At 40.9% G+C, this 25,869-nt stretch overlaps 1 protein-coding gene and 61 non-coding genes across 62 annotated transcripts in view; 41 read left to right on the forward strand and 21 right to left on the reverse strand.

Moving 5' to 3' along the window:
• Positions 1-8,824, reverse strand: part of LOC137779641 (bone morphogenetic protein receptor type-1A-like) — a 42,499-nt gene extending 33,675 nt beyond the window's left edge. Inside the window, exon 1 of the mRNA XM_068567725.1 lies at positions 8,641-8,824. The gene's annotated coding sequence lies outside the window, so the exon portion shown is untranslated. The remainder of the gene's footprint in view (positions 1-8,640) is intronic.
• A 2,302-nt stretch (positions 8,825-11,126) lies between these two features.
• Positions 11,127-11,200, forward strand: trnat-agu (transfer RNA threonine (anticodon AGU)). Its single transcript has one exon. It is a non-coding gene; the product is annotated as a tRNA-Thr (tRNA).
• Positions 11,201-11,740: 540 nt separating this feature from the next.
• On the forward strand, positions 11,741-11,814 carry trnat-agu (transfer RNA threonine (anticodon AGU)). Its single transcript has one exon. It is a non-coding gene; the product is annotated as a tRNA-Thr (tRNA).
• A 232-nt stretch (positions 11,815-12,046) lies between these two features.
• trnat-agu (transfer RNA threonine (anticodon AGU)) lies at positions 12,047-12,120 on the forward strand. Its single transcript has one exon. It is a non-coding gene; the product is annotated as a tRNA-Thr (tRNA).
• Positions 12,121-12,200: 80 nt separating this feature from the next.
• Positions 12,201-12,274, forward strand: trnat-ugu (transfer RNA threonine (anticodon UGU)). The gene has a single exon. It is a non-coding gene; the product is annotated as a tRNA-Thr (tRNA).
• Positions 12,275-12,353: 79 nt separating this feature from the next.
• On the forward strand, positions 12,354-12,427 carry trnat-agu (transfer RNA threonine (anticodon AGU)). The gene has a single exon. It is a non-coding gene; the product is annotated as a tRNA-Thr (tRNA).
• An 80-nt stretch (positions 12,428-12,507) lies between these two features.
• Positions 12,508-12,581, forward strand: trnat-ugu (transfer RNA threonine (anticodon UGU)). The gene has a single exon. It is a non-coding gene; the product is annotated as a tRNA-Thr (tRNA).
• A 79-nt stretch (positions 12,582-12,660) lies between these two features.
• On the forward strand, positions 12,661-12,734 carry trnat-agu (transfer RNA threonine (anticodon AGU)). The gene has a single exon. It is a non-coding gene; the product is annotated as a tRNA-Thr (tRNA).
• An 80-nt stretch (positions 12,735-12,814) lies between these two features.
• Positions 12,815-12,888, forward strand: trnat-agu (transfer RNA threonine (anticodon AGU)). Its single transcript has one exon. It is a non-coding gene; the product is annotated as a tRNA-Thr (tRNA).
• An 80-nt stretch (positions 12,889-12,968) lies between these two features.
• On the forward strand, positions 12,969-13,042 carry trnat-agu (transfer RNA threonine (anticodon AGU)). The gene has a single exon. It is a non-coding gene; the product is annotated as a tRNA-Thr (tRNA).
• Positions 13,043-13,122: 80 nt separating this feature from the next.
• trnat-agu (transfer RNA threonine (anticodon AGU)) lies at positions 13,123-13,196 on the forward strand. Its single transcript has one exon. It is a non-coding gene; the product is annotated as a tRNA-Thr (tRNA).
• Positions 13,197-13,276: 80 nt separating this feature from the next.
• Positions 13,277-13,350, forward strand: trnat-ugu (transfer RNA threonine (anticodon UGU)). The gene has a single exon. It is a non-coding gene; the product is annotated as a tRNA-Thr (tRNA).
• Positions 13,351-13,429: 79 nt separating this feature from the next.
• trnat-agu (transfer RNA threonine (anticodon AGU)) lies at positions 13,430-13,503 on the forward strand. Its single transcript has one exon. It is a non-coding gene; the product is annotated as a tRNA-Thr (tRNA).
• Positions 13,504-13,583: 80 nt separating this feature from the next.
• Positions 13,584-13,657, forward strand: trnat-ugu (transfer RNA threonine (anticodon UGU)). The gene has a single exon. It is a non-coding gene; the product is annotated as a tRNA-Thr (tRNA).
• Positions 13,658-13,737: 80 nt separating this feature from the next.
• trnat-ugu (transfer RNA threonine (anticodon UGU)) lies at positions 13,738-13,811 on the forward strand. The gene has a single exon. It is a non-coding gene; the product is annotated as a tRNA-Thr (tRNA).
• Positions 13,812-13,890: 79 nt separating this feature from the next.
• On the forward strand, positions 13,891-13,964 carry trnat-agu (transfer RNA threonine (anticodon AGU)). The gene has a single exon. It is a non-coding gene; the product is annotated as a tRNA-Thr (tRNA).
• Positions 13,965-14,042: 78 nt separating this feature from the next.
• Positions 14,043-14,116, forward strand: trnat-agu (transfer RNA threonine (anticodon AGU)). The gene has a single exon. It is a non-coding gene; the product is annotated as a tRNA-Thr (tRNA).
• Positions 14,117-14,196: 80 nt separating this feature from the next.
• On the forward strand, positions 14,197-14,270 carry trnat-cgu (transfer RNA threonine (anticodon CGU)). Its single transcript has one exon. It is a non-coding gene; the product is annotated as a tRNA-Thr (tRNA).
• An 80-nt stretch (positions 14,271-14,350) lies between these two features.
• trnat-agu (transfer RNA threonine (anticodon AGU)) lies at positions 14,351-14,424 on the forward strand. The gene has a single exon. It is a non-coding gene; the product is annotated as a tRNA-Thr (tRNA).
• An 80-nt stretch (positions 14,425-14,504) lies between these two features.
• On the forward strand, positions 14,505-14,578 carry trnat-ugu (transfer RNA threonine (anticodon UGU)). The gene has a single exon. It is a non-coding gene; the product is annotated as a tRNA-Thr (tRNA).
• Positions 14,579-14,657: 79 nt separating this feature from the next.
• On the forward strand, positions 14,658-14,731 carry trnat-agu (transfer RNA threonine (anticodon AGU)). The gene has a single exon. It is a non-coding gene; the product is annotated as a tRNA-Thr (tRNA).
• An 80-nt stretch (positions 14,732-14,811) lies between these two features.
• On the forward strand, positions 14,812-14,885 carry trnat-ugu (transfer RNA threonine (anticodon UGU)). The gene has a single exon. It is a non-coding gene; the product is annotated as a tRNA-Thr (tRNA).
• A 79-nt stretch (positions 14,886-14,964) lies between these two features.
• On the forward strand, positions 14,965-15,038 carry trnat-agu (transfer RNA threonine (anticodon AGU)). The gene has a single exon. It is a non-coding gene; the product is annotated as a tRNA-Thr (tRNA).
• Positions 15,039-15,118: 80 nt separating this feature from the next.
• On the forward strand, positions 15,119-15,192 carry trnat-agu (transfer RNA threonine (anticodon AGU)). Its single transcript has one exon. It is a non-coding gene; the product is annotated as a tRNA-Thr (tRNA).
• An 80-nt stretch (positions 15,193-15,272) lies between these two features.
• Positions 15,273-15,346, forward strand: trnat-agu (transfer RNA threonine (anticodon AGU)). The gene has a single exon. It is a non-coding gene; the product is annotated as a tRNA-Thr (tRNA).
• An 80-nt stretch (positions 15,347-15,426) lies between these two features.
• trnat-ugu (transfer RNA threonine (anticodon UGU)) lies at positions 15,427-15,500 on the forward strand. Its single transcript has one exon. It is a non-coding gene; the product is annotated as a tRNA-Thr (tRNA).
• A 79-nt stretch (positions 15,501-15,579) lies between these two features.
• On the forward strand, positions 15,580-15,653 carry trnat-agu (transfer RNA threonine (anticodon AGU)). Its single transcript has one exon. It is a non-coding gene; the product is annotated as a tRNA-Thr (tRNA).
• Positions 15,654-15,733: 80 nt separating this feature from the next.
• On the forward strand, positions 15,734-15,807 carry trnat-ugu (transfer RNA threonine (anticodon UGU)). Its single transcript has one exon. It is a non-coding gene; the product is annotated as a tRNA-Thr (tRNA).
• A 79-nt stretch (positions 15,808-15,886) lies between these two features.
• trnat-agu (transfer RNA threonine (anticodon AGU)) lies at positions 15,887-15,960 on the forward strand. The gene has a single exon. It is a non-coding gene; the product is annotated as a tRNA-Thr (tRNA).
• An 80-nt stretch (positions 15,961-16,040) lies between these two features.
• On the forward strand, positions 16,041-16,114 carry trnat-agu (transfer RNA threonine (anticodon AGU)). Its single transcript has one exon. It is a non-coding gene; the product is annotated as a tRNA-Thr (tRNA).
• Positions 16,115-16,194: 80 nt separating this feature from the next.
• trnat-ugu (transfer RNA threonine (anticodon UGU)) lies at positions 16,195-16,268 on the forward strand. Its single transcript has one exon. It is a non-coding gene; the product is annotated as a tRNA-Thr (tRNA).
• Positions 16,269-16,500: 232 nt separating this feature from the next.
• On the forward strand, positions 16,501-16,574 carry trnat-agu (transfer RNA threonine (anticodon AGU)). The gene has a single exon. It is a non-coding gene; the product is annotated as a tRNA-Thr (tRNA).
• Positions 16,575-16,653: 79 nt separating this feature from the next.
• Positions 16,654-16,727, forward strand: trnat-cgu (transfer RNA threonine (anticodon CGU)). The gene has a single exon. It is a non-coding gene; the product is annotated as a tRNA-Thr (tRNA).
• A 79-nt stretch (positions 16,728-16,806) lies between these two features.
• trnat-ugu (transfer RNA threonine (anticodon UGU)) lies at positions 16,807-16,880 on the forward strand. The gene has a single exon. It is a non-coding gene; the product is annotated as a tRNA-Thr (tRNA).
• Positions 16,881-16,959: 79 nt separating this feature from the next.
• trnat-agu (transfer RNA threonine (anticodon AGU)) lies at positions 16,960-17,033 on the forward strand. The gene has a single exon. It is a non-coding gene; the product is annotated as a tRNA-Thr (tRNA).
• Positions 17,034-17,113: 80 nt separating this feature from the next.
• trnat-agu (transfer RNA threonine (anticodon AGU)) lies at positions 17,114-17,187 on the forward strand. The gene has a single exon. It is a non-coding gene; the product is annotated as a tRNA-Thr (tRNA).
• Positions 17,188-17,267: 80 nt separating this feature from the next.
• On the forward strand, positions 17,268-17,341 carry trnat-cgu (transfer RNA threonine (anticodon CGU)). The gene has a single exon. It is a non-coding gene; the product is annotated as a tRNA-Thr (tRNA).
• Positions 17,342-17,420: 79 nt separating this feature from the next.
• On the forward strand, positions 17,421-17,494 carry trnat-agu (transfer RNA threonine (anticodon AGU)). Its single transcript has one exon. It is a non-coding gene; the product is annotated as a tRNA-Thr (tRNA).
• Positions 17,495-17,727: 233 nt separating this feature from the next.
• Positions 17,728-17,801, forward strand: trnat-ugu (transfer RNA threonine (anticodon UGU)). Its single transcript has one exon. It is a non-coding gene; the product is annotated as a tRNA-Thr (tRNA).
• An 80-nt stretch (positions 17,802-17,881) lies between these two features.
• Positions 17,882-17,955, forward strand: trnat-agu (transfer RNA threonine (anticodon AGU)). The gene has a single exon. It is a non-coding gene; the product is annotated as a tRNA-Thr (tRNA).
• Positions 17,956-18,035: 80 nt separating this feature from the next.
• trnat-agu (transfer RNA threonine (anticodon AGU)) lies at positions 18,036-18,109 on the forward strand. The gene has a single exon. It is a non-coding gene; the product is annotated as a tRNA-Thr (tRNA).
• Positions 18,110-18,342: 233 nt separating this feature from the next.
• Positions 18,343-18,416, forward strand: trnat-agu (transfer RNA threonine (anticodon AGU)). Its single transcript has one exon. It is a non-coding gene; the product is annotated as a tRNA-Thr (tRNA).
• Positions 18,417-18,992: 576 nt separating this feature from the next.
• Positions 18,993-19,065, reverse strand: trnak-uuu (transfer RNA lysine (anticodon UUU)). Its single transcript has one exon. It is a non-coding gene; the product is annotated as a tRNA-Lys (tRNA).
• A 263-nt stretch (positions 19,066-19,328) lies between these two features.
• On the reverse strand, positions 19,329-19,401 carry trnak-uuu (transfer RNA lysine (anticodon UUU)). The gene has a single exon. It is a non-coding gene; the product is annotated as a tRNA-Lys (tRNA).
• Positions 19,402-19,662: 261 nt separating this feature from the next.
• Positions 19,663-19,735, reverse strand: trnak-cuu (transfer RNA lysine (anticodon CUU)). Its single transcript has one exon. It is a non-coding gene; the product is annotated as a tRNA-Lys (tRNA).
• A 250-nt stretch (positions 19,736-19,985) lies between these two features.
• trnak-uuu (transfer RNA lysine (anticodon UUU)) lies at positions 19,986-20,058 on the reverse strand. Its single transcript has one exon. It is a non-coding gene; the product is annotated as a tRNA-Lys (tRNA).
• A 262-nt stretch (positions 20,059-20,320) lies between these two features.
• trnak-uuu (transfer RNA lysine (anticodon UUU)) lies at positions 20,321-20,393 on the reverse strand. The gene has a single exon. It is a non-coding gene; the product is annotated as a tRNA-Lys (tRNA).
• Positions 20,394-20,655: 262 nt separating this feature from the next.
• trnak-uuu (transfer RNA lysine (anticodon UUU)) lies at positions 20,656-20,728 on the reverse strand. The gene has a single exon. It is a non-coding gene; the product is annotated as a tRNA-Lys (tRNA).
• A 263-nt stretch (positions 20,729-20,991) lies between these two features.
• Positions 20,992-21,064, reverse strand: trnak-uuu (transfer RNA lysine (anticodon UUU)). The gene has a single exon. It is a non-coding gene; the product is annotated as a tRNA-Lys (tRNA).
• Positions 21,065-21,660: 596 nt separating this feature from the next.
• Positions 21,661-21,733, reverse strand: trnak-uuu (transfer RNA lysine (anticodon UUU)). The gene has a single exon. It is a non-coding gene; the product is annotated as a tRNA-Lys (tRNA).
• Positions 21,734-21,994: 261 nt separating this feature from the next.
• On the reverse strand, positions 21,995-22,068 carry trnak-cuu (transfer RNA lysine (anticodon CUU)). The gene has a single exon. It is a non-coding gene; the product is annotated as a tRNA-Lys (tRNA).
• Positions 22,069-22,328: 260 nt separating this feature from the next.
• Positions 22,329-22,401, reverse strand: trnak-uuu (transfer RNA lysine (anticodon UUU)). Its single transcript has one exon. It is a non-coding gene; the product is annotated as a tRNA-Lys (tRNA).
• Positions 22,402-22,664: 263 nt separating this feature from the next.
• On the reverse strand, positions 22,665-22,737 carry trnak-uuu (transfer RNA lysine (anticodon UUU)). Its single transcript has one exon. It is a non-coding gene; the product is annotated as a tRNA-Lys (tRNA).
• A 261-nt stretch (positions 22,738-22,998) lies between these two features.
• Positions 22,999-23,071, reverse strand: trnak-cuu (transfer RNA lysine (anticodon CUU)). Its single transcript has one exon. It is a non-coding gene; the product is annotated as a tRNA-Lys (tRNA).
• A 251-nt stretch (positions 23,072-23,322) lies between these two features.
• Positions 23,323-23,395, reverse strand: trnak-uuu (transfer RNA lysine (anticodon UUU)). Its single transcript has one exon. It is a non-coding gene; the product is annotated as a tRNA-Lys (tRNA).
• Positions 23,396-23,645: 250 nt separating this feature from the next.
• Positions 23,646-23,718, reverse strand: trnak-uuu (transfer RNA lysine (anticodon UUU)). Its single transcript has one exon. It is a non-coding gene; the product is annotated as a tRNA-Lys (tRNA).
• A 264-nt stretch (positions 23,719-23,982) lies between these two features.
• On the reverse strand, positions 23,983-24,055 carry trnak-cuu (transfer RNA lysine (anticodon CUU)). Its single transcript has one exon. It is a non-coding gene; the product is annotated as a tRNA-Lys (tRNA).
• A 235-nt stretch (positions 24,056-24,290) lies between these two features.
• trnak-uuu (transfer RNA lysine (anticodon UUU)) lies at positions 24,291-24,363 on the reverse strand. Its single transcript has one exon. It is a non-coding gene; the product is annotated as a tRNA-Lys (tRNA).
• Positions 24,364-24,624: 261 nt separating this feature from the next.
• On the reverse strand, positions 24,625-24,697 carry trnak-cuu (transfer RNA lysine (anticodon CUU)). Its single transcript has one exon. It is a non-coding gene; the product is annotated as a tRNA-Lys (tRNA).
• Positions 24,698-24,917: 220 nt separating this feature from the next.
• Positions 24,918-24,990, reverse strand: trnak-cuu (transfer RNA lysine (anticodon CUU)). Its single transcript has one exon. It is a non-coding gene; the product is annotated as a tRNA-Lys (tRNA).
• A 260-nt stretch (positions 24,991-25,250) lies between these two features.
• Positions 25,251-25,323, reverse strand: trnak-cuu (transfer RNA lysine (anticodon CUU)). The gene has a single exon. It is a non-coding gene; the product is annotated as a tRNA-Lys (tRNA).
• A 250-nt stretch (positions 25,324-25,573) lies between these two features.
• trnak-uuu (transfer RNA lysine (anticodon UUU)) lies at positions 25,574-25,646 on the reverse strand. The gene has a single exon. It is a non-coding gene; the product is annotated as a tRNA-Lys (tRNA).
• Positions 25,647-25,869: the final 223 nt, after the last annotated feature.

Consider the following 25,869-nt stretch of genomic DNA (forward strand, 5'->3'; position numbering starts at 1 on the left):
GAGGTCGGGGGGCCAGCGTCACTTCAGAGGGATCACTGCACCTATCGGGCCGGGGGATTACCGACAAAAAAGGAAAAGCAAATCCGCCTCAAGAATGAAGGAGGAACGCAACAAAGACGTCCAACAAGACTCCGTGTAATGCTCTGGAGCGTTCATTAAATATCGTTAAAAGAAGCACAGCCGTGTTTGGGTTCATGACGGAAACAAGAGCCCTTTTTAACTCAACTTTATCTCAGTTTTTGAGCGCATACCAATAAAAAAAACAAGTGTTGAGTGTTGTTTCTGCTCACTTGTAAATGTCTTATCTAGTTGTGTGTGGTACATTAAAGTCAAAAAAGGGGGAAGAGAGAGAAAAAAAAAGTTGCAACCAAGAAAGGAAAAGTTATTTTCTTTGTCCAGCAGCGAGGGACACGACAACTGACTGATTATTGGATTACTGATAGATTAATCTCTAGTTTCCTAGATGACATTGTCTTTAAATGTCTTGTTTGAAGCCACAAACGCGACAATACAGCTTCAAGAAATCTTAACGGCACAGATTTTCCACCTCAATGTGTGTCTGGGCGTTGGGGGAGTTTCACCGCACATGTTTTAAATGTTAAGGAAATGATCCCCTCTGCAACAACATACACCAAACGGGAGCTAAAACAGGACTCGAGTGATCTATTACAGTCCAAAAACAACAACAACAACTCTGCAGCCACTTGTTCTGTAATGTTGTGAAAGGAGAGGAAGCGTTGTTGCGCAATATAACGATCTGATTTCATTCCTGTGGTTTGGTTAACCCTTCGGATTTTTGTTGTTGTTGAACTCTTGAGGAATGCCGTCCTGTCCGCTGCCGTCACATGACCACACAAAATCACACACGGCCACAAATAATCACATTTTCACAGAGAGCGAAAGAAGACCTCCTCCTCCTTAACGTCCTCCATTAGAATAAGAGGAATGTTTTCTAATCGTACGCATCGGACCACAGTGGGGAGGTGGATCTGAATTATTCACCGGGATGGGCTGGGTGTATTTAAAGCAGAGATCAATACCATTAAAAGCCGGAGGCTGCCGGGAGACTGAACACGCAAGCGCTGCCTTCGACCTTCAACTGAAGTCCGGACGCAGAAGGAAGCCTCGCCGTTTGTGCGGCTGCAAAGATTAAACATTTGGCACGAGTGACCTCACACAAAAAAAAAGTGTGGCCATGTTTTTTTAAGGTGTACTACGAGAGCACAGGGTCATTGATTAAATAGAAACTTTCATTTTTAGATTAGTAATCAGCGGGAGGAGTGATTTGTAAGATGAAATACTTTAATTCAAGATGAGAAGCAGAAGTAAAAATACTAGTTTTCTCTGTTTAAAATGATTGCAACCTGAATATATATCTTTTCATTCGGGCTCTTGTTGGACTTTACTAGACGTGGCATACGTAGATCTATACAGTGAGCCACAGATCAAGTGAAAAATACAATAATTAGTTGCAGCACTACATTCTTATTCTGGAAACAACTTCTTGAAATAAGATCTGAGCCCGATAAATCAGACCAACTAAAAATTCTTCCACAGAAACAAGATACGAAATCATTAAATAAGGATTACTACAGTATCGGCTGAAGCCACAAGTGTCTTTCAAGCACCGCTTCAAGAGCCGCCGCCGCCGCCGCTCTGATTTGACAGCCAGAAACACATTTCACTGATTTCTGCGTCCAGGTTTTGATCTTCAGCTTCGGCCGTCTGGAGAAAACTAAAGTCATCGCTGAAGCCGTTTCACCTTTGCCACACATCCAGGAGAATGAAAACACACGGTGCAGGATATAAAATATCTCTGCAGGGGTGGAGGAGGGGTGGGAGGTGGTGAAGAATCGTCCCTCTGTGTGCTCAGCTCCCCATTTACTGCCTTTATTTATCTGCTGTGCTGCAGCAAAAGAGGCTGGATGTATGGAGGAGGAGGCGGAGGAGGAGGGAGGGTGGATTGCATGTTTTCCTCTCTGGCTCAGCCACTCTGTCTCCAGGCCGCTGGTGGGGGGTGGAGGAGGAGGAGGAGGGAGGCGAGGCAGACGGAGTATAGCGCTGGAGATGTGAAACCTGATCTCCTTCCCTTTACCTCCTCCCTACCTCCTCCCTTCCTCCTCCACCGCTGACTGCCACCTCGCCAGAGAGCCTCCGAGACTCGCTGGGTAATCTGATCCTCGGCCTCTGAGACTGGAAACACACTCCGAGACGGGGAGAGGTGGAGGAGGGAAGAAAAGGAGAAATGGAGGAAAAAAAGAGGGGGATAGAAATAGAGCAGAGGGAGAGAGAGAGAGAGAGAGAGATCCCCCCCCCCCCGTCCCCAGCTCAGAAACAATCCCATGAGACAGAAAGCTGAGAGGAAGTAGACCGAGAAGAGGAATGAAGAAAGGGGAAGAAACGGAGATGGAACAGGAGTAGAAAAGACAGACTATTAGAGAGCAGAAACATTCAGAAAAGAAAGAAAGATCTGTGTTTGTGCTCTACATCAAGATCATTTTAAATAAAAAAAAGGGGACATTTTCCAAATTCAGATAATCATAAAAATCTTTGCTCATAGTTTGGAGGTGAGCAGTTGCTTTCTTTTTTTTAAAAAAAAAAGGTGAATCTAGTTCAGGTTCTAATGAGGAGCCAATAAAAAAAGTTATGAGAAAAGGAGGGAAACAGATGTAGGAAACAAAGAGAAGGGAACGAAAACATGGTCGCTAGCTTTCGGTGTTTCAGGATTGCGATTGATTCAGTACAACTCGACATCAGAGGCCGCGTGAGTTTATGAAACGGATAGTTTGTCGTCTGGATTGTTGAGATTAAATCTGTGCGGCGAGTGTTGGTCTTGAAGCGAGAGGCGTTTTAGTTCCTCTTGGCATGGTTGAGATTGTGACCTGTGTGAGATACATGATCCCAACATGGTGGCAATGCAATTAAACATCAAGCAAACAGGACGACACAGCTGCTAAAAGCATGGCTAAGAGCATATATATATATAATAAATTAAAAAAACATGGATGCCTGCCAAAAGGGGCGTGACTTTTGAATGTGTGGATGTGAAAGGTTGAGTCAACAACAAACCAGAAGGTCCGTGTTACAAGCTACAATGTAACCACTCATAGCTACAAGCTAAAAGCTACACATTACACTATAAAAAATGTAAACAATACAGGCTAAAAAAAGAAATAAGGTCCCTGTTACAAGCTACAATGTAACCACTCATAGCCACACGCTATAAGCTACAAGATAAACAATTAAGAGGCTACAATGTAAGCACTTAAAGTCACACGCTGTAAGCTTTAAGATAAAAAGGAAACAATACAGGTCCTCGCTATAAGCTACAAAGTAAAATGTACACGCTACAGACTAAAAAGCTACAAGGTTGTTTAGCTGGCGAGAGCGTTTCCATGCAGTTGATTCGCCAGTAAAGTCACTGGAAATAAAGTCCAACCAGTTATAGATTGTGTTTTTTGTTCCAAGCTCTTTGAGAAAGCAGCAGCTTTGGTGTGAGTTGTGCGTTTGTTTGTCGGTCCGAACACAGTTTCACTGGCTGATATTTGATTTATTTCCTTCTCCAAATACAGCGCGGCCAGACTCCACCAGCATTATCTGGCCTTTTTCCTGGAGACCGGTCTGGTTCCCAGTACAGAGGTGGTGGTGGTGTCATTCTATGAGAATAGATCTGAAGCTACACACATGCCGAGTGCCACCACACACACTAATCCCTGAATGATAAACAATCAGTGGTTGAAAGAGAGATTACATGGCGTCTGTGTCCTCGGCGATTGATGGAAGATGGACAGAAAAGAGAGATATTTTGCTTTGCAGTGTACAACCAAAAATCACCATTTCAAGGTGATTTATTTGACTAACAGCTCCAGTGCAGGTGAACATTTAAATGCATTTATTCCTTTGGACAACAGCCCGACTTTGGATTTGTACTCGAGCTGAAGAATTGGATCCATTAGTGGATTAGTCTTTTTTTCAAGGAGCATTTCCATCCCCTCGTTGTTTTCTGGGCTTTCAGAGTCACAATCTGCATCTTTTTCATATTACCAACCGATTAATTGATTGGGAAAATAATCTTAAATTTGCAAACTGTTACTTCTATCATCATCAGCAATGCAACTTTGACATGAAAGAGAAGAAAGAGGCGACTAAAACTGAACAAATCTACACTAAGACCAGATTTTATTGTGTCTTTCACCTCAACAATATGTCTCTATCTCTCTTTTGTTGTGGCCTCGCTGGCTCACCCACAGTCAGTCAGCCAGTATGTTATTTCGGTAACAGAGATCCTGGGCTTGGCTGTGGAATGTACAGCTGTCTGGCATATGGATAATACTAGATTTTAATTTCCAACAACGCCCCCCTCCCCTCTCCTCTGATATGCTGGCTCCCCAAAAAAAGGGGGAGGAGACAAATAGACCTTAACACGTTGAAAACTGTGGAACCAACTTTAGCTCTAGACCTCTTTTTGCCTGTGTTTGAGTTCCAATACTTGTGTTTATTGTATGTATTTGTTCAGCAAAGTCTTGGGAAAAAATGTATATCTGCAAAAAAATCACTTTTAAAAGATATTTTGATCATAACTATGAACATCCAGCATGATATGAGCCAGATTCCCCCAAAAAAACCTCCTGGAGCGTCAATAAGACACCTTTTTGGAAAGATTAGGACCTAAAGGATCAGAATCTGCAACTAAACTCACAATAAAACAAAGTCTTGGCCTGTTAGGAAGGAGTTTCAGTCGAAAAACTGTGTCGTTCGGGTCAGAAATTGAAAAATATTACGTATTTTATGCCAAAAGATTGTCTGAATGGGGCATACTGGGTATTAAAATGGACACAGGAGGATTTTTGCGCATGGTTTCCAAATGTTTAAGGCTCCAATGCACCGCAGGGTGTTTAAAATGATTTACCTAACGACCCATCTTATGGTTAGGGGTCTTTCTGGACATTGAAACAGGTTTTTCCTCATTCCTCTTGTTCGTACAGGACATAAAAAGTGATTCACTACAGTGACGGGGGACAAAAAAAAAAAATGCATTCAAACATTTATCTGAAGCCAAAATGAGATGCAAGTCATTTCCGCCAGAAATACTCTTTGTGTTACTCCATCGGAGCTCAACAGGTAAACACAACATGGGAAACACAAAGAGGGAATTTTGTCCTGAAAAGACTTTTGGGAGGACACACAGCTGCTGAAGCTTTGTGTTAACTTCAGTTAAATGTTAGAATACAGTTTTTTGCACAGAACAAAACTGTGGAGGTTGTTCCCCCGTCTCTTTTAATAGCCGATGTGAAGAGGAGGAATGATTACAGCAACAAAGCCTGCTTCAAAACACACAAACGCCTGAATATTCACTTATTTAGACAGACTTTTATCAAATGGGAACTTGTTGTTGACCAAAACTAGACCGACCTTTAAGGCAGATGCGACCAATTTAACATTTAACCTGTAAAACCATGTTATTACTAGTACACAAGTTAATTTAACATGCCGTGATTGACGTTAAAATGTTTGTGCTGCTCCAGAAGCATCGCCACACCGATTATCGACTGAAGATAATTACGATTTTGTTCTAATTTGGTGAAAATCGTTTCGTTTGTCTGAGAGCAAAAGATATAAAAATAGAAAACAAACACACCTTCCCCTGTACATGAACAGAAATTCACGAGACCATCTCATTCAATGTATAAAATATTATTTTCTACACTTTTAACAATGTTTTTAAATGCGCAACGACAGCATAGAACGTCAAATGTATAAATGGATATGATGCCGGTTTGCATTAAAAGGTTAACACGCTCCTCTGATTTAAACAGCGACGACAGCAAAAACATTGATCATCAAATAAGAAAAAAAACATTGACTTGTTGCAATACATTTTTAAAAAAAAACATTTTCAGATAAAGTTAGCTCCACAGAAATGGACCCTGAATAAAAGGTGGGTCACCTACTGAACACATTGAATGGATTTAATCCAAGTGAACAGTCGTGTGGTTTTAGTTAATAATACCAAGATGGAGATGTTGTTATTTAACTTGTTTGGTAAAAAAAAAAAAGTTGTAAATACAGCTGATTCAATGCAACACCGGTATGATCCTGGTTGCTTGTTCCTACCAACAATTATAGTAAAAAATAATGATGTTGAAACTCACAATGCACATAAAGTAAAATGCATTTGATTGGTCAGACAAACTGAGAAGAAGGAGAGATTTGAACACACACTCCTGACTGGAAGCCAGGTGACCTCAGGTATTACATGAGGAGCTGTGCAGACGTGCAACACAGACAGAATATTAAATGAAGACAATATAAATATGTACGGCGACAGCAGACATGACACTATGACATCATCTATCGCTGATAACTTCATTCCACGTATTGGTATTTGACTATAACCCTCTCAGCATCAGAGTTGAGCAGCCAGATTAATCCAGACCATCACAAAAACAGCAAGCGCCACATTATGCAACAGCTAAAGTACAACTTTGTTGACCACTATCAAACAAAGAAATAGCAAGTCACCATTTGGACTATAAGCTGTGATCAGAAATCAATCCTGGATGTGGAACTGAATCTCTGCAGCTTCTGGAGCCCTGTGGTTTCCAATTAATGTGTTAAAAAAGTAAAAATGTAAATCATGAGAGTTGGAGAGTAGAGGTTAAATTGCTTGTTTTATAACTCAAAACAACTGAAAAGTTTGGCCTTTTGGTTAAAATCAGCAGACGTCTGTGGCCCAAATATTTACAACAGAGCCCGAAATCAAAACACGAGATTAGACGATGTCATCATCTGTCAAACGAACCGACTGCCATGTTTTTATTAACTTACATCACACGACTAATATCTGATGCTGAAGGGACTTGATTATGTTAGTAATCCTGGTAAAAGTTTGTGTGAACCAGCCAAACGTTTTGGATGATGAGGATCTAAAGAAAGACTTTCACTCAAATTCCTCAGTTGTCCCATAAGACAAATTATGGTCAAAGATAGTTGGCTACAAATAACATATTCATATCACGCAGACATGAAACTGGAAAAAGGTGCGACTCTTGCAACTTATATACATCCATCCATGTATTTATTATGTGTAAACCCACTTATTTCAGGGTCGCAGGACATGTATATACACATTAAGTAATAATAAATCTCCTTAAAAAGGCTTTACGACTGTGTGGGATCTATCTCAACAAGGGAAATGTATCTAAAACAAGTATTAGTTTACACCTTTCTATTAATCATTGTCCAGTTCAAGCTGACCCACTGTGATAATGCTGCTTTTTTCCTGATTTTATATTATTTTAAACTGAGTTTTGGGAGTTTGTAAACAAACCAAAACCACTTGGGAGTCTGGGAAACTGACAGATGCTTTTTTGTTATGTTGACTAAAAAAGGATTTAAAGTGATACATAGAATAAGTGATAACAAAAATAAAAATCACGTGCAATACTGATAATAAGCCATATTCCTGAATGGCACTTTTTACGTCAAGTGCAACAAGTGTGTTTAAATAAAGTATTGAATTTAAAATATGTGACCTGCACGTCTCTGAAGTGGAACGAAGACAAAATAAACTAAAGCAACAAAAACATGGCAGAAGATCTGATTATGTTTTGCTTCTCTGTTGAATTGAATTAAGCGGGTTTATCTCTGAACATGAACAACACACCGCTCTCAGCAGATGTTTCAACATTACACTTTGGTTCACAAACTGAACAACAACAACAACAACAACAACAAATGTGCATTTTAAATGGCTTTAAACTGTGTCAGTCACAAGTTTACTTCCCAAACAGAGTTAGCAGACGATGCTAACAACATAATGCATGTTTTTTTTTTATGCCAACAACATAATGCAATGTTGTTGAGTGCAAGAAACAACATATTTACGGAAATAAAAACACACATGGATCTGACAAAACAAATCCTCAACTCAAATGAAGGAAGGAAAAAACACACAAGCTAAACTAAAGTTAACCAAAACTTAAAACCACAGTGTGCAGCTTATATAAAAACACAAAAACATGTCTTTTGAGCTTGAAATTATAAAATGCTCGCAATGTTTAGACTGAAGAGAGTAACTTGGTCGCACACGTTCAGGCTTTACTATAATTACAGGCGAGCTATGTAAACTATGCAGCAGAGTTAGCTCACGAGGAATGTGGCGAACAAGGCAGTAAATAGCCTTCACCCGGAAAAAAACAACAAACATTCACGTGATAAACACGATCATATAAGTATTTATTATATTTGGGACTGTGATTTGTTTTAAAATACTAACTTTGTGCGGCGTTAGAAGTGACGCAAACTTTTTTTTTCCACGACAGCAGCCAGAAGGATCCGTCTATCTCCTGGCGACAACACTCTCACTCGCTCACACACACACAACAAATCTGTTCGGCGAACTCCCCTATCGTTTATAGTAATGTTGAAAACATACTAATGAGTATGAGGTATTCACGTACATATGTTTTAGAAATATTAACACAAAATCACGAAGTAAAATTCGGCGGTTGAAACTGAAAACATCGTAAACATGGAGCGCTTGCAGGCAGGGAATGCGTTGCATCCAGCGGTTAGACGCAGCCCCGAAGTCGGGCTCAGACCCGCGGATCGGGAATGAAGTTTTGTGTTCTTCCTTACCTTTTTCTCCTTCTTTCTTTAAGTTCTCTCACCGTGTGCGATACTCATTTCGACGGTATTTCACCGGAGCAGCTCAAGGACAAATCCCCACCATTGTAACCCGACGGAATACCGCAATTTCACAGCGTTTTTTGAAGATTTTCGGCGGCGTACAGTCCCTCTGCTCCCCGATCCAGTCGGTCTGTGGTCGCGGCTGCTTGATGATGGAGGAGAGCAAATACCAGCCTGACAAAGATCGCCTGTGACCGGAAAGATGGGTCACTCCGTGGTTCGAAACAAATAGCCTAATTTTCGGTTGGCAAAAAGTGGGTGTTGACAGACCGCGCATGCGCTGGTTCCACCACCTTTCAGGTATCTTCAAATAGGTGTGGAGTTTAACTATGTGCATTTTTCTGATGGACTTTCTGTATTTTCAATTAACCAGTTTTCTAATATTTAAGCATTCTTTGCACGGCTGTAGGTCCCATTGAGGAAAATTAGTAGCTATTATTTCCGGTGAAATAAATCAATAGTGGGCAAGTTGCATATAATAATAATAAAAAAAGGATTTAAGAGGCTGATCCATGTATTAAAAAAATAATACCGTATGAATCTTGGTAAATGTAGGTCAAAGTAAATGAAGTATGCACTATTTGCTAAGTCAAATTCCTTGTATGTGCAACATACTTGGGCAATAAATGATTATGATTCTGAACAGAATTTTATTGCAATTATTGTAAAAGGAGAAACATTATGTAAATAGCATTTGTTCCTTTAATGTTGTTAAATAAACTGTGCAGAAAATAAATAGGTAGACCGTTTAAAAATACACCCCAAAAGAAGCTTTATTTTTAAAAAAAAAATCGTATTATGTATTTAAGGGTTAAGCAGACCTCTATCCACAGATGAAGACTCGCGAAAACTGATTTGAGATTATTTTGTCTAAAATATTACTTAATTACGTTTGTTGTCCCGATATAGTGGCAGAGTGAGAACTCCTTCCCTTTTCACCTCTTCGCTTCTGATTACTGCTGCTCTGTTCAGTCCTGCAGAGACCTGAGGACTTTTATTTTGAAGTCAAACATAAGAGCGACCCAGGCGCCCTCTGGTGTTGATTAAGGGAACATAATGTTCACTAACTTTACTTCACTACGACTACTACTACTTCTACTGCTACTTCTACTGCTTTACTGCTACTTTTTTTTTGTTGAGAATATTATTGTATCTGAATCATCTCTTTTGCAGGAGTTTTGCATGCATTTAATTCGAAATGTGTGCCAGCAGACTAACAAACGTTATCACGGTGCCCTTTGACCTGAGTTTCTATTCAGTCTCTGAGACAAAGTAGGAAGCTGAGACAGCTTTTTATGTATGAAGGATACACCACTGTTAATAAGTGGATGATCAAAAAAGAAACGATCTCGCACCATACAACAGTGAAAAAGAATGATATGCCGTAATGGGGGCCAATAAGAAGCCATAAAATAATGTTATCTGAATCAAGATTCCAAAGAAGACCTGACAGATAATCAATGGCACTGGAGACAATGCAGGTAAGGCTGAGAAGAGCAGTGCTGGAAAGGGAGAAGGAGTGCAGCAGAGGATTGTCATGACTATCCAAGTCAGATGTTGTTACTCTGAAAGTAAATGTTCTTAACGTTGGTATTTTTTTATTCCGGATGAATTCTAAAATGTAAATTCTTAAAGAAATATTCATAAAGATATAAACCAGGGGTGTCAAACTCATTTTAGTGAAGGGGCCACATGCCGCCCATTTTGATCTCAAGTGGGCCGGACCAGTAAAATCACAGCATACTAACGCATAATTAACGACAATGGTTTTCTATGTTTCAATCATAAACTCTATTTTTAGGTCTTTCAACAATTACCTAGAAGCATGAACCCCGAAAATTCAGACAACAGCCGACTTTTTTTTCTGCCTGGGTTCTCCTCTGCAGATTTCCTCGCTTTGGAACACGTTTGTGGCGCCACTTTCATGACATGATCCATGTTTAACGACTTCGAACACAATAATATCAGTGCTCACATTAATTGCTACTGTGGATCGATAGTTTGCAGATCTGTCTTACAAACAGAGGATCAGAGGTTTGAATCCCATCTCTGCTAATTTTAGTCTTAAGAAAAAAATCTTTTTTTTTTTTTTTTTTGGTATTGAACAGCCTGGCGGGCCGGACTGGACCCCTTGGCGGGCCGGATCCGTCCAGCGTGCTGTATCTTTGATACCCCTGATGTAGATAAAGGCACCAGATCTTTTCCTCAACTACTAAAGAATGAATTGGAAGTCTCTTCTCTCCTTCAAAAGGCCCGCCAGGTAGTTCAATCCCCCCCTAAAAAAAAAAAAAAACAGTTGGTCGAAGTGCCTGTCTTGTAAACAGGATATCCTGGGTTCAAATTCCAGCGAAGCCTTTATCTGAAGGTTGTACATTTAAACGTAATGGTTTCATTGTTGTGAAAAATAAATTACTTTAAAATTGTTGGAAAAATGAGGCGCTGTGGCTTAGTTGGTCAAAGTGCCTGTCTAGTAAACAGGAGATCCTGGGTTCAAATCCCAGCAGCACCTGTAATGATATATAGTAAAGTTTAAAGTGACGTTTCATAGTTGTGAAAAAGAAAATACCTTAAAAAAGTGGGCTAAATGAGTTGCTGTAGCTTAGTTGGTCAAAGTGCCTGTCTCGTAAACAGCAGTTCCTGGATTCAGATCCCAGCAGCATGTTGTTCTGCATATTGCACTTTTATTTGTAATGGTTTCATAGTTCTGAAAAAGAGAACACCTTAAAATTGTGGTCAAAACGAGGTGCTGTAGCTTAGTTCGTCAAAGTGTCTGTATTGTAAACAGGAGATACGAGGTTCAAATCCCAGCAGCCCCTTGCCTACATAGTGTAAGTTTTAACGTAACGGTTTCATAGTTGTGAAAAAGAAAATCTCCTAAAAATGTGAGATAATTGCGCAGATGTGGCTTAGCTGGTCAAAGTGCCTGTGTCGTAAACAGGAGATCCTGGGTTCAAATCCCAGCGGTGCCTTTATCTAAAGTTTGTATGTTTAAACATAATCGATTCATAATTGTGAAAAAGAAAACACCTTAAAAACATTGGCTGAATGAGGCGCTGTGGCTTAGTTGGTCAAAGTGCCTGTCTAGTAAACAGGAGATCCTGCGTTCAAATCCCAGCAGCACCTTTGGGGCATATTGTGTGTTTTAACGTAATGGGTTCATATTTGTGAAAAAGAAAATACCTAAACAATGTGCGGTAAGTGAGGCGCTGTGACTTAGCTGGTCAAAGTGCCAGTCTAGTAAACAGGACATCCTGGGTTCAAATCCTAGCAGCACCTTTGAGGCGTATTGTGTGTTTTAACGTAATTGTTTCATATTTGTGAAAAACAAAATACCTAAACAATGTGCAGTAAGTGAGGCGCTGTGGCTTAGCTGGTCAAAGTGCCTGTCTAGTAAACAGGAGATCCTGGGTTCAAATCCCAGCGGTGCCTTTATCTAAAGGTTGTACATTTTAACGTAATGGTTTCATAATTGTGAAAAAGAAAACACCTTAAAAACATGGGTTGAATGAGTCGCTGTGGCTTAGTTGGTCAAAGTGCCTGTCTTGTAAACAGGAGATCCTGGGTTCAAATCCCAGCAGCATCTTGCCTACATATTGTAAGTTTTAACATAACGGTTTCATAGTTGTGAAAAAGAAAATTCCTTAAAAATGTAAGGTAACTGAGGCGCTTTGGCTTAGCTGGTCAAAGTGCCTGTCTAGTAAACAGGAGATCCTGGGTTCAAATCCCAGCGGGGCCTTTATCTAAAGTTTGTATGTTTAAACGTAATGGATTCATAATTGTGAAAAAGAAAACACCTTAAAATTGTGGGCAAACTGAGGCGCTGTGGCTTAGTTGGTCAAAGTGCCTGTCTTGTAAACAGGAGATCCTGGGTTCTAATCCCAGCAGCACCTTGCCTACATATTGTAAGTTTTAACGTAACGGTTTCATAGTTGTGAAAAAGAAAATACCTTAAAAATGTGAGGTAAAGGAGGCTCTGTGGCTTAGCTGGTCAAAGTGCCTGTCTAGTGAACAGGAGATCCTGGGTTCAAATCCCAGCAGTGCCTTTATCTAAAGTTTGTATGTTTAAACGTAATGGTTTCATAATTGTGAAAAAGAAAACACCTTAAAAACATGGGCCGAATGAGGCGCTGTGGCTTAGCTGGTCAAAGTGCCTGTCTAGTAAACAGGAGATCCTGGGTTCAAATCCCAGCGGTGCCTTTATCTAAAGTTTGTATGTTTAAACGTAATGGATTCATAATTGTGAAAAAGAAAACACCTTAAAATTGTGGGCAAACTGAGGCACTGTGGCTTAGGTGGTCAAAGTGCCTGTCTAGTAAACAGGAGATCCTCGGTTCAAATCCCAACAGTGCCTTTATCTAAAGTTTGTATGTTTAAACATAATGGATTCATAATTGTGAAAAAGAAAACACCTTAAAATTGTGGGCAAACTGAGGCACTGTGGCTTAGCTGGTCAAAGTGCCTGTCTAGTAAACAGGAGATCCTGGGTTCAAATCCCAGCGGTGCCTTTATCTAAAGGTTGTACATTTTAACGTAATGGTTTCATAATTGTGAAAAAGAAAACACCTTAAAAACGTGGGTTGAATGAGTCGCTGTGGCTTAGTTGGTCAAAGTGCCTGTCTTGTAAACAGGAGATCCTGGGTTCAAATCCCAGCGGCATCTTGCCTACATATTGTAAGTTTTAACATAACGGTTTCATAGTTGTGAAAAAGAAAATTCCTTAAAAACGTGGGTTGAATGAGGCGCTGTGGCTTAGCTGGTCAAAGTGCCTGTCTAGTAAACAGGAGATCCTGGGTTCAAATCCCAGCGGTGCCTTTATCTAAAGTTTGTATGTTTAAACTTAATAGTTTAATAATTGTGAAAAAGAAAACACCTTAAAAACGTGGGCTGAATGAGGCGCTGTGGCTTAGTTGGTCAAAGTGCCTGTCTTGTAAACAGGAGATCCTGGGTTCAAATCCCAGCGGTGCCTTTATCTAAAGGGTGTACATTTTAACGTAATGGTTTCATAATTGTGAAAAAGAAAACACCTTAAAATTGTGGGCAAACTGAGGCGCTGTGGCTTAGTTGGTCAAAGTGCCTGTCTTGTAAACAGGAGATCCTGGGTTCAAATCCCAGCAGCACCTTGCCTACGTATTGTTAGTTTTAACGTAACGGTTTCATAGTTGTGAAAAAGAAAATACCTTAAAAATGTGAGGTAAGTGAGGCGCTGTGGCTTAGCTGGTCAAAGTGCCTCTCTAGTAAACAGGAGATCCTGGGTTCAAATCCCAGCGGCACCTTTGGGGCATATTGTGTGTTTTAACGTAATGTTTCATATTTGTGAAAAAGAAAATACCTAAACAATGTGCAGTAAGTGAGGCGCTGTGGCTTAACTGGTCAAAGTGCCTGTCTAGTAAACAGGAGATCCTGGGTTCAAATCCCAGCGGTGCCTTTATCTAAAGGTTGTACATTTTAACGTACTGGTTTCATAATTGTGAAAAAGAAAACACTTTAAAATTGTGGGCAAAAAGAGGCGCTGTGGCTTAGTTGGTCAAAGTGCCTGTCTCGTAAACAGGAGATCCTGGGTTCAAATCCCAGCGGTGCCTTTATCTAAAGGGTGTACGTTTTAACGTAATGGTTTCATAATTGTGAAAAAGAAAACACCTTAAAATTGTGGGCAAAGTGAGGCGCTGTGGCTTAGCTGGTCAAAGTGCCTGTCTAGTAAACAGGAGATCCTGGGTTCAAATCCCAGCGGTGCCTTTATCTAAAGTTTGTATGTTTAAACATAATAGTTTCATAATTGTGAAAAAGAAAACACCTTAAAAACGTGGGCTGAATGAGGCGTTGTGGCTTAGTTGGTCAAAGTACCTGTCTTGTAAACAGGAGATCCTGGGTTCAAATCCCAGCAGCACCTTGCCTACATATTGTAAGTTTTAACATAACGGTTTCATAGTTGTGAAAAAGAAAATTCCTTAAAAATGTCAGGTAACTGAGGCGCTGTGGCTTAGCTGGTCAAAGTGCCTGTCTAGTAAACAGGAGATCCTGGGTTCAAATCCCAGCGGTGCCTTTATCTAAAGGTTGTACATTTTAACGTAATGGTTTCATAATTGTGAAAAAGAAAACACCTTAAAATTGTGGGCATACTGAGGCGCTGTGGCTTAGTTGGTCAAAGTGCCTGTCTTGTAAACAGGAGATCCTGGGTTCAACTCCCAGCAGCACCTTGCCTACATATTGTAAGTTTTAATGTAACGGTTTCATAGTTGTGAAAAAGAAAATGCCTAAACAATGTGCAGTAAGTGAGGCGCTGTGGCTCAGCTGGTCAAAGTGCCTGTCTAGTAAACAGGAGATCCTGGGTTCAAATCCCAGCGGTGCCTTTATCTAAAGGTTGTACATTTTAACGTACTAGTTTCATAATTGTGAAAAAGAAAACACTTTAAAATTGTGGACAAAAAGAGGCGCTGTGGCTTAGCTGGTCAAAGTGCCTGTCTAGTAAACAGGAGATCCTGGGTTCAAATCCCAGCGGTGCCTTTATCTAAAGTTTGTATGTTTAAACGTAATGGTTTCATAATTGTGAAAAAGAAAACACCTTAAAATTGTGGGCAAACTGAGGCGCTGTGGCTTAGCTGGTCAAAGTGCCTGTCTAGTAAACAGGAGATCCTGGGTTCAAATCCCAGCGGTGCCTTTATCTAAAGTTTGTATGTTTAAACATAATAGTTTCATAATTGTGAAAAAGAAAACACCTTAAAAACGTGGGCTGAATGAGGCGTTGTGGCTTAGTTGGTCAAAGTACCTGTCTTGTAAACAGGAGATCCTGGGTTCAAATCCCAGCAGCACCTTGCCTACATATTGTAAGTTTTAACATAACGGTTTCATAGTTGTGAAAAAGAAAATTCCTTAAAAATGTCAGGTAACTGAGGCGCTGTGGCTTAGCTGGTCAAAGTGCCTGTCTAGTAAACAGGAGCTCCTGGGTTCAAATCCCAGCGGTGCCTTTATCTAAAGGTTGTACATTTTAACGTAATGGTTTCATAATTGTGAAAAAGAAAACACCTTAAAATTGTGGGCATACTGAGGCGCTGTGGCTTAGTTGGTCAAAGTGCCTGTCTTGTAAACAGGAGATCCTGGGTTCAACTCCCAGCAGCACCTTGCCTACATATTGTAAGTTTTAATGTAACGGTTTCATAGTTGTGAAAAAGAAAATGCCTAAACAATGTGCAGTAAGTGAGGCGCTGTGGCTCAGCTGGTCAAAGTGCCTGTCTAGTAAACAGGAGATCCTGGGTTCAAATCCCAGCGGTGCCTTTATCTAAAGGTTGTACATTTTAACGTACTAGTTTCATAATTGTGAAAAAGAAAACACTTTAAAATTGTGGACAAAAAGAGGCGCTGTGGCTTAGCTGGTCAAAGTGCCTGTCTAGTAAACAGGAGATCCTGGGTTCAAATCCCAGCGGTGCCTTTATCTAAAGTTTGTATGTTTAAACGTAATAGTTTCATAATTGTGAAAAAGAAAACACCTTAAAAACATGGGCTGAATGAGGCGCTGTGGCTTAGCTGGTCAAAGTGCCTGTCTTGTAAACAGGAGATCCTGGGTTCAAATCCCAGCCGCACCTTGCCTACATATTGTAAGTTTTAACGTAACGGTTTCATAGTTTTGAAAAAGAAAATACCTTAAAAATGTGAGGTAAACGAGGCGCTATGGCTTAGCTGGTCAAAGTGCCGGTCTATTAAACAGGAGATCCTTGGTTCAAATCCCAGCAGCACCTTGCATAACCATTGTAAGTTTTAACGTAATGGTTTCATAGTTGTGAAAAAGAAAATACCTAAACAATGTGTGGAAAGTGAGGCGCTGTGGCTTAGCTGGTCAAAGTGCCTGTCTAGTAAACAGGAGATCCTGGGTTCAAATCCCAGCAGCACCTTGCATAACCATTGTAAGTTTTAACGTAATGGTTTCATAATTGTGAAAAAGAAAACACCTTAAAATTGTGAGCAAAAAGAGGCGCTGTGGCTTAGTTGGTCAAAGTGCCTGTCTCGTAAACAGGAGATCCTGGGTTCAAATCCAAGCAGCACCTTTCCTACATATTGTAAGTTGTAAAGTAACGGTTTCATAGTTGTGAAAAAGAAAATACTTTAAAAATGAAAGGTAACTGAGGTGCTGTGGCTTAGTTGGTCAAAGTGCCTGTCTTGTAAACAGGAGATCCTGGGTTCAAATCCCGGCAGCACCTTGCATAACCATTGTAAGTTTTAACGTAATGGTTTCATAGTTGTGAAAAAGAAAATACCTTAAAAATGTGAGGTAAGTGAGGCGCTGTGGCTTAGCTAGTCAAACTGCCTGTCTAGTAAACAGGAGATCCTGGGTTCAAATCCCAGTGGTGCCTATGTTTTCAGTTTGCACATTTAAAAGTAATGGTTTCATAGTTGTGAAAAAGAAAACACCTTAAAAACATGGGCTGGATGAGGCGCTGTGGCTTAGCTGGTCAAAGTGCCTGTCTAGTAAACAGGAGATCCTAGGTTCAAATCCCAGCGGTGCCTTTATCTAAAGGTTGTACATTTTAACGTAATGGTTTCATAATTGTGAAAAAGAAAACACCTTAAAATTGTGAGCAAAAAGAGGCGCTGTGGCTTAGTTGGTCAGAGTGCCTGTCTCGTAAATAGGAGATCCTTGGTTCAAATCCAAGCTGCACCTTTCCTACATATTGTAAGTTGTAATGTAACGGTTTCATAGTTGTGAAAAAGAAAATACTTTAAAAATGAAAGGTAACTGAGGTGCTGTGGCTTAGTTGGTCAAAGTGCCTGTCTAGTAAACAGGAGATCCTGGGTTCAAATCCCAGCAGCACCTTGCATAACCATTGTAAGTTTTAACGTAATGGTTTCATAGTTGTGAAAAAGAAAATACCTTAAAAATGTGAGGTAAGTGAGGCGCTGTGGCTTAGCTAGTCAAAGTGCCTGTCTAGTAAACAGCAGATCCTGGGTTCAAATCCCAGTGGTGCCTCTGTTTTCAGTTTGCACATTTAAAAGTAATGGTTTCATAGTTGTGAAAAAGAAAACACCTTAAAAACATGGGCTGAATGAGGCGCTGTGGCTTAGTTGGTTGAAGTGCCTGTCTTGTAAACAGGAGATCCTGGGTTCAAATCCCAGCAGCACCTTACCGACATCTTGTATAATTTAAACGTAACGGTTTCATAGTTGTGAAAAAGAAAACACCTTAAAAACATGGGCTGCATGAGGCACTGTGGCTTAGCTGGTCAAAGTGCCTGTCTAGTAAACAGGAGATCCTGGGTTCAAATCCCAGCGGTGCCTTTATCTAAAGGTTGTAAATTTTAACGTAATGGTTTCATAATTGTGAAAAAGAAAACACCTTAAAATTGTGGGCAAAATTAGGCGCTGTGGCTTAGTTGGTCAAAGTGCCTGTCTAGTAAACAGGAGATCCTGGGTTCAAATCCCAGCAGCACCTTTCCTACATATTCTAAGTTTTAACGTAATGGTTTCATAGTTGTGAAAAAGAAAATACTTTAAAAATGAAAGGTAACTGAGGGGCTGTGGCTTAGCTGGTCAAAGTGCCCGTCTAGTAAGCAGGAAATCCTGGGTTCAAATCCCAGCGGTGCCGTTATCTAAACGTTGTACAGTTTAACGTAATGGTTTCATAATTGTGAAAAAGTAAATACCTTAAAAATAGCAGATAACTGAGGCGCTGTGGCTTAGCTGGTCAAAGTGCCTGTCTAGTAAACAGGAGGTCCTGGGTTCAAATCCCAGCGGTGCATTTGTTTGAAGGTTGTACGTTTAAACGTGATGGTTTTATAATTGTGAAAAATAAAACACCTTAAAATAGTGGGCAAAATGAGGCGCTGTGTCTTCGTTGCTCTAAAAGACTGTCTTGTTAACTGAACACTATTGGGATGTCTTAAAGTGCTCAGATATAACCAAATACAGAGCTGAGTCACAATACAATCATGACAACAGCAGACCTCACTGTTAACGATTATCTAGTACGGGATTATATCATGACATCATTAAATAAGCCACCTGAACAGGGACTTGAACCCTGGACCCTCGGATTAAACGTCTGATGCTCTACCTTCGAAAGGGGTACTTTTTCGCACGGAAATCTGTTAAAAATTGAACTGTAAGACTTTTAGGCATTACCACCTAATTCTCGAGTGGAGTAGAGTTGACACTGAGTCGAATGTAGCCTGAGAAAAACTGAACACTATTGGGATGTCTTAAAGTGCTCAGATATAGCCAAATACAGAGCTTAGTCACAACTCAGTCATGGCCACAAGAAGACCTCCCTGATAACGATTATCGAGCAACGTAAATCATGACAATATTAAATTAGCCGCCTGAACAGGGACTTGAACCCTGGACCCTCAGATTAAAAGTCTGATGCTCTACCGACTGAGCCATCCAGGCTTCGAAAACGATACTTTTTCGCACGAAAATCTGTTTAAAATTAAACTGTAAGACTTTGAAGCACTACCACCTAATTCTGGACTGGAGTAGAGTTGACACTGAGTCGAATGTAGCCTGAGAAAAACTGAACACTATTGGGATGTCTTAAAGTGCTCAGATATAGCCAAATACAGAGCTTAGTCACAACTCAGTCATGGCCACAAGCAGACCTCCTTGATAACGATTTTCTCCAAGGGAGTATATCATTACAACACTAAATGAGACGCCTGAACAGGGACTTGAACCCTGGACCCTCAGATTAAAAGTCTGATGCTCTACCGACTGAGCCATCCAGGCTTCGAAAGCGGTACTTTTTCGCACGAAAATCTGTTCAAAATTAAACTTTAAGACTTCGAGGCATCACCAGCTAATTCTGGACTGGAGTAGAGTTGACACTGAGTCGAATGTAGCCTGAGAAAAACTGAACACTATTGGGATGTCTTAAAGTGCTCAGATATAGCCAAATACAGAGTTTATTCACAACTCCGTCATGGCCACAAGAAGACTTCCCTGTTAACGATTATCTAACAACATAAATCATGACAGTATTAAATTAGCCGCCTGGACAGGGACTTGAACCCTGGACCCTCAGATTAAGAGTCTGATGCTCTACCGACTGAGCCATCCAGGCTTCGAAAGTGGTACTTTTTCGCACGAAAATCTGTTAACAATAAAACTGTAAGGCTTTTAGGCATTACCACCAAATTCTGGACTGGAGTAGAGTTGACAATGAGTCGAATGTAGCCTAAGAAAAACTGAACACTATTGGGATGACTTAAAGTGCTCAGATATAGCCAAATACAGAGTTTAGTCATGGCCACAAGAAGACATCCCTGTTAACGATTATCGAGCAACGTAAATCATGACAATATTAAATTAGCCGCCTGAACAGGGACTTGAACCCTGGACCCTCAGATTAAAAGTCTGAGGCTCTACCGACTGAGCCATCCAGGCTTCGAAAGGGGTACTTTTTCGCACGAAAATCTGTTCACAATTAAAACTGTAAGACCTTGAGGATTCACCAGCTAATTCTCGAGTAGAGTAGGGTTGACAATGAGTCGAATGTAGACTGAGAAAAACTGAACACTATTGGGATGTCTTAAAGTGCTCAGATATAGCCAAATACAGAGCTTAGTCACAACTCAGTCATGGCCACAAGAAGACCTCCCTGATAACGATTATCTAACAATGTAAAGCATGACAGTATTTAATTAGCTGCCTGAACAGGGACTTCAACCCTGGACCCTCAGATTAAAAGTCTGATGCTCTACCGACTGAGCCATCCAGGCTTCAAAAGCTGTACTTTTTCGCACGAAAATCTGTTTACAATAAAACTGTAAGCCTTTTAGGCATTACCACCTCATTCTGGACTGGAGTAGAGTTGACACTGAGTCGAATGTAGACTGAGAAAAACTGAACACTATTGGGATGACTTAAAGTGCTCCGATATAGCCAAATACAGAGCTTAGTCACAACTCAGTCGTGTCCACAAGAAGACCTCCCTTTTAACGATTATCTCGCAAACGTAAATCATGACAATATTAAACTAGCCGCCTGAACAGGGACTTGAACCCTGGACCCTCAGATTAAAAGTCTGATGCTCTACCGACTGAGCCATCCAGGTTTCCAAAATGGTACTTTTTCGCACAGAAATCTGCTCAAAATTAAACTGTAAGACTTTGAGGCGTCACCAGCTAATTCTCGAGAAGGGTAGGGTTGACACTGAGTCGAATGTAGCCTGAGAAAAACTGAACACTATTGGGATGTCTTAAAGTGCTCAGATATAGCCAAATACAGAGCTTCGTCACAAGTCAGTCATGGCCACAAGCAGACCTCCTTGATAACAATTTTCTCCGAGGGAGTATATCATGACAATATTAAATTAGCCGCCTGAACAGGGACTTGAACCCTGGACCCTCAGATTAAAAGTCTGATGCTCTACCGACTGAGCCATCCAGGCTTCAAAAGGGGTACTTTTTCGCACAGAAATCTGTTCAAAATTTAACTGTAAGACTTTTAGGCATTACCACCTAATTGTCGAGTAGAGTAGGGTTGACACTGAGTCGAATGTAGCCTGAGAAAAACTGAACACTATTGGGATGTCTTAAAGTGCTCAGATATAGCCAAATACAGAGTTTAGTCACAACTCTGTCATGGCCACAAGCAGACCTCCTTGATATCGATTTTCTCCGAGGGAGTATATCATGACAACATTAAATGAGACGCCTGAACAGGGACTTGAACCCTGGACCCTCAGATTAAAGTCTGATGCTCTACCGACTGAGCCATCCAGGCTTCGAAAGCGGTACTTTTTCGCATGAAAATCTGTTCACAATAAAACTGTAAGACTTTTAGACATTCCCACCTAATTCTGGACTGGAGTAGAGTTGACAATGAGTCGAATGTAGACTGAGAAAAACTGAACACTATTGGGATGACTTAAAGTGCTCAGATATAGCCAAATACAGAGTTTAGTCACAACTCAGTCATGGCCACAAGAAGACCTCTCTGTTAACGATTATCTAGCAACGTAAATCATGACAGTATTAAATTAGCCGCCTGAACAGGGACTTGAACCCTGGACCCTCAGATTAAAAGTCTGATGCTCTACCGACTGAGCCACCCAGGCTTCGAAAGGGATTCTTTTTCGCACGGAAATCTGTTTAAAATTAAACTGTAAGACTTTGAGGATTCACCAGCTAATTCTCGAGAAGGGTAGGGTTGACACTGAGTCGAATGTAGCCTGAGAAAAACTGAACGATATTGGGATGTCTTAAAGTGCTCAGATATAGCCAAATACAGAGCTTAGTCACAACTCAGTCATGGCCACAAGAAGACCTCCCTGGTAACGATTATCTAGCATCGTAAATCATGACAACATTAAATTAGATGACTGAACAGGGACTTGAACCCCGGACCCTCAGATTAAGAGTCTGATGCTCTACCGACTGAGCCATCCATGCTCCTAAAAGGGTATTTCTTCGCACGGAAATCTGTTCAAAATGAAACTGTAAGACTTCGAGGCATCACCAGCTAATTCTGGACTGGAGTAGAGTTGACACTGAGTCGAATGTAGCCTGAGAAAAACTGAACACTATTGGGATGACTTAAAGTGCTCAGATATAGCCAAATACAGAGTTTAGTCACAACTCAGTCATGGCCACAAGAAGACCTCCCTGATAACGATTATCGAGCAACGTAAATCATGACAATATTAAATTAGCCGCCTGAACAGGGACTTGAACCCTGGACCCTCAGATTAAAAGTCTGATGCTCTACCGACTGAGCCATCCAGGCTTCGAAAACGATACTTTTTCGCACGAAAATCTGTTTAAAATTAAACTGTAAGACTTTGAAGCACTACCACCTAATTCTGGACTGGAGTAGAGTTGACACTGAGTCGAATGTAGCCTGAGAAAAACTGAACACTATTGGGATGTCTTAAAGTGCTCAGATATAGCCAAATACAGAGCTTAGTCACAACTCAGTCATGGCCACAAGCAGACCTCCTTGATAACGATTTTCTCCAAGGGAGTATATCATTACAACACTAAATGAGACGCCTGAACAGGGACTTGAACCCTGGACCCTCAGATTAAAAGTCTGATGCTCTACCGACTGAGCCATCCAGGCTTCGAAAGCGGTACTTTTTCGCACGAAAATCTGTTCAAAATTAAACTTTAAGACTTCGAGGCATCACCAGCTAATTCTGGACTGGAGTAGAGTTGACACTGAGTCGAATGTAGCCTGAGAAAAACTGAACACTATTGGGATGTCTTAAAGTGCTCAGATATAGCCAAATACAGAGTTTATTCACAACTCCGTCATGGCCACAAGAAGACTTCCCTGTTAACGATTATCTAACAACGTTAATCATGACAGTATTAAATTAAACGCCTGAACAGGGACTTGAACCCTGGACCGTCAGATTAAGAGTCTGATGCTCTACCGACTGAGCCATCCAGGCTTCGAAAGGGGTACTTTTTCGCACGAATATCTGTTCACAATTAAAACTGTAAGACCTTGAGGATTCACCAGCTAATTCTCGGGTGGAGTACGGTTGACACTGAGTCGAATGTAGCCTGAGAAAAACTGAACACTATTGGGATGTCTTAAAATGCTCAGATATCGCCAAATACAGAGTTTAGTCACGGCCACAAGAAGACCTCTCTGTTAACGATTATCAAGCAACGTAAATCATGACAGTAGTAAACTAGCAGCCTGAACAGGGACTTGAACCCTGGACCCTCAGATTAAAAGTCTGATGCTCTACCGACTGAGCCATCCAGGCTTCGAAAGGGGGACTTTTTCGCACGGAAATCTGTTTAAAATTAAACTGTAAGACTTTGAGGATTCACCAGCTAATTCTCGAGTGGGGTAGGGTTGACACTGAGTCGAATGTAGCTTGAGAAAAACTGAACACTATTGGGATGTCTTACAGTGCTCAGATATAGCCAAATACAGAGTTTAGTCATGGCCACAAGAAGACATCCCTGTTAATGATTATCGAGCAACGTAAATCATGACAATATTAAATTAGCCGCCTGAACAGGGACTTGAACCCTGGACCCTCAGATTAAAAGTCTGATGCTCTACCGACTGAGCCATCCAGGCTTCAAAAGGGGTACTTTTTCGCACGAAAATCTGTTCACAATTAAAACTGTAAGACCTTGAGGATTCACCAGCTAATTCTCGAGTAGAGTAGGATTGACAATTAGTCGAATGTAGCCTGAGAAAAACTGAACACTATTGGGATGTCTTAAAGTGCTCAGATATAGCCAAATACAGAGCTTAGTCACAACTCAGTCATGGCCACAAGCAGACCTCCTTGATAACGATTTTCTCCGAGGGAGTATATCATGACAACATTAAATGAGACGCCTGAACAGGGACTTGAACCCTGGACCCTCAGATTAAGAGTCTGATGCTCTACCGACTGAGCCATCCAGGCTTCGAAAAGGGTATTTCTTCGTACAGAAATCTGTTGAGAATAAAACTGTAAGACTTTGAAGCACTACCACCTAATTCTGGACTGGAGTAGGGTTGACACTGAGTCGAATGTAGCCTGAGAAAAACTGAACACTATTGGGATGACTTAAAGTGCTCAGATATAGCCAAATACAGAGTTTAGTCACAACTCTGTCATGGCCACAATGTAACGTAAATCATGACAATATTAAATTAGCCGCCTGAACAGGGACTTGAACCCTGGACACTCAGATTAAAAGTCTGATGCTCTACCGACTGAGCCATCCAGGCTTCGAAGGCGATACTTTTTCGCACGAAAATCTGTTCACAATAAAACTGTAAGACTTTTAGGCATTACCACCTAATTCTGGACTGGAGTAGAGTTGACACTGAGTCGAATGTAGCCTGAGAAAAACTGAACACTATTGGGATGACTTAAAGTGCTCAGATATAGCCAAATACAGAGTTTAGTCACAACTCAGTCATGGCCACAAGAAGACTTCTCTGTTGACGATTATCTAGCAACGTAAATCATGACAATATTAAATGAGCTGCCTGAACAGGGACTTGAACCCTGGACCCTCAGATTAAGAGTCTGATGCTCTACCGACTAAGCCATCCATGCTGTGAAAGAGGTACTTTTTCGCACTGAAATCTACTCGAGAGGGGTAGGGTTGACACTGAGTCAAATGTAGCCTGAGAAAAACTGAACACTATTGGGATGTCTTAAAGTGCTCAGATATCGCCAAATACAGAGCTTAGTCACAACTCAGTCATGGCCACAAGAAGACCTCCTTGATAACGATTTTCTCCGAGGGAGTATATCATGACAACATTAAAATAGACACCTGAACAGGGACTTGAACCCTGGACCTTCAGATTAAGAGTCTGATGCTCTACCGACTGAGCCATCCATGCTCCTAAAAGGGTATTTCTTCGTACAGAAATCTGTTGAGAATAAAACTGTAAGACTTTGAAGCACTACCACCTAATTCTGGACTGGAGTAGAGTTGACACTGAGTCGAATGTAGCCTGAGAAAAACTGAACACTATTGGGATGTCTTAAAGTGCTCAGATATAGCCAAATACAGAGTTTATTCACAACTCCGTCATGGCCACAAGAAGACTTCCCTGTTAACGATGATCTAACAACGTAAATCATGACAGTATTAAATTGCCGCCTGGACAGGGACTTGAACCCTGGACCCTCAGATTAAGAGTCTGATGCTCTACCGACTGAGCCATCCAGGCTTTGAAAGTGGTACTTTTTCGCACGAAAATCTGTTCACAATAAAACTGTAAGACTTTTAGGCATTACCACCAAATTCTGGACTGGAGTAGAGTTGACAATGAGTCGAATGTAGCCTGAGAAAAACTGAACACTATTGGGATGACTTAAAGTGCTCAGATATAGCCAAATACAGAGTTTAGTCATGGCCACAAGAAGACATCCCTGTTAACGATTATCGAGCAACGTAAATCATGACAATATTAAATTAGCCGCCTGAACAGGGACTTGAACCCTGGACCGTCAGATTAAAAGTCTGATGCTCTACCGACTGAGCCATCCAGGCTTCGAAAGGGGTACTTTTTCGCACGAAAATCTGTTCACAATTAAAACTGTAAGACCTTGAGGATTCACCAGCTAATTCTCGAGTAGAGTAGGGTTGACAATGAGTCGAATGTAGCCTGAGAAAAACTGAACACTATTGGGATGTCTTAAAGTGCTCAGATATAGCCTAATACAGAGCTTAGTCACAACTCAGTCATGGCCACAAGCAGACCTCCTTGATAACG

The sequence above is a fragment of the Clinocottus analis genome, unplaced genomic scaffold (assembly GCF_023055335.1).
Source record: "Clinocottus analis isolate CAN_PGR_092001 unplaced genomic scaffold, fCliAna1.0.p SCAF_8, whole genome shotgun sequence".
Taxonomy (NCBI): Eukaryota; Metazoa; Chordata; class Actinopteri; order Perciformes; family Cottidae; genus Clinocottus; species Clinocottus analis.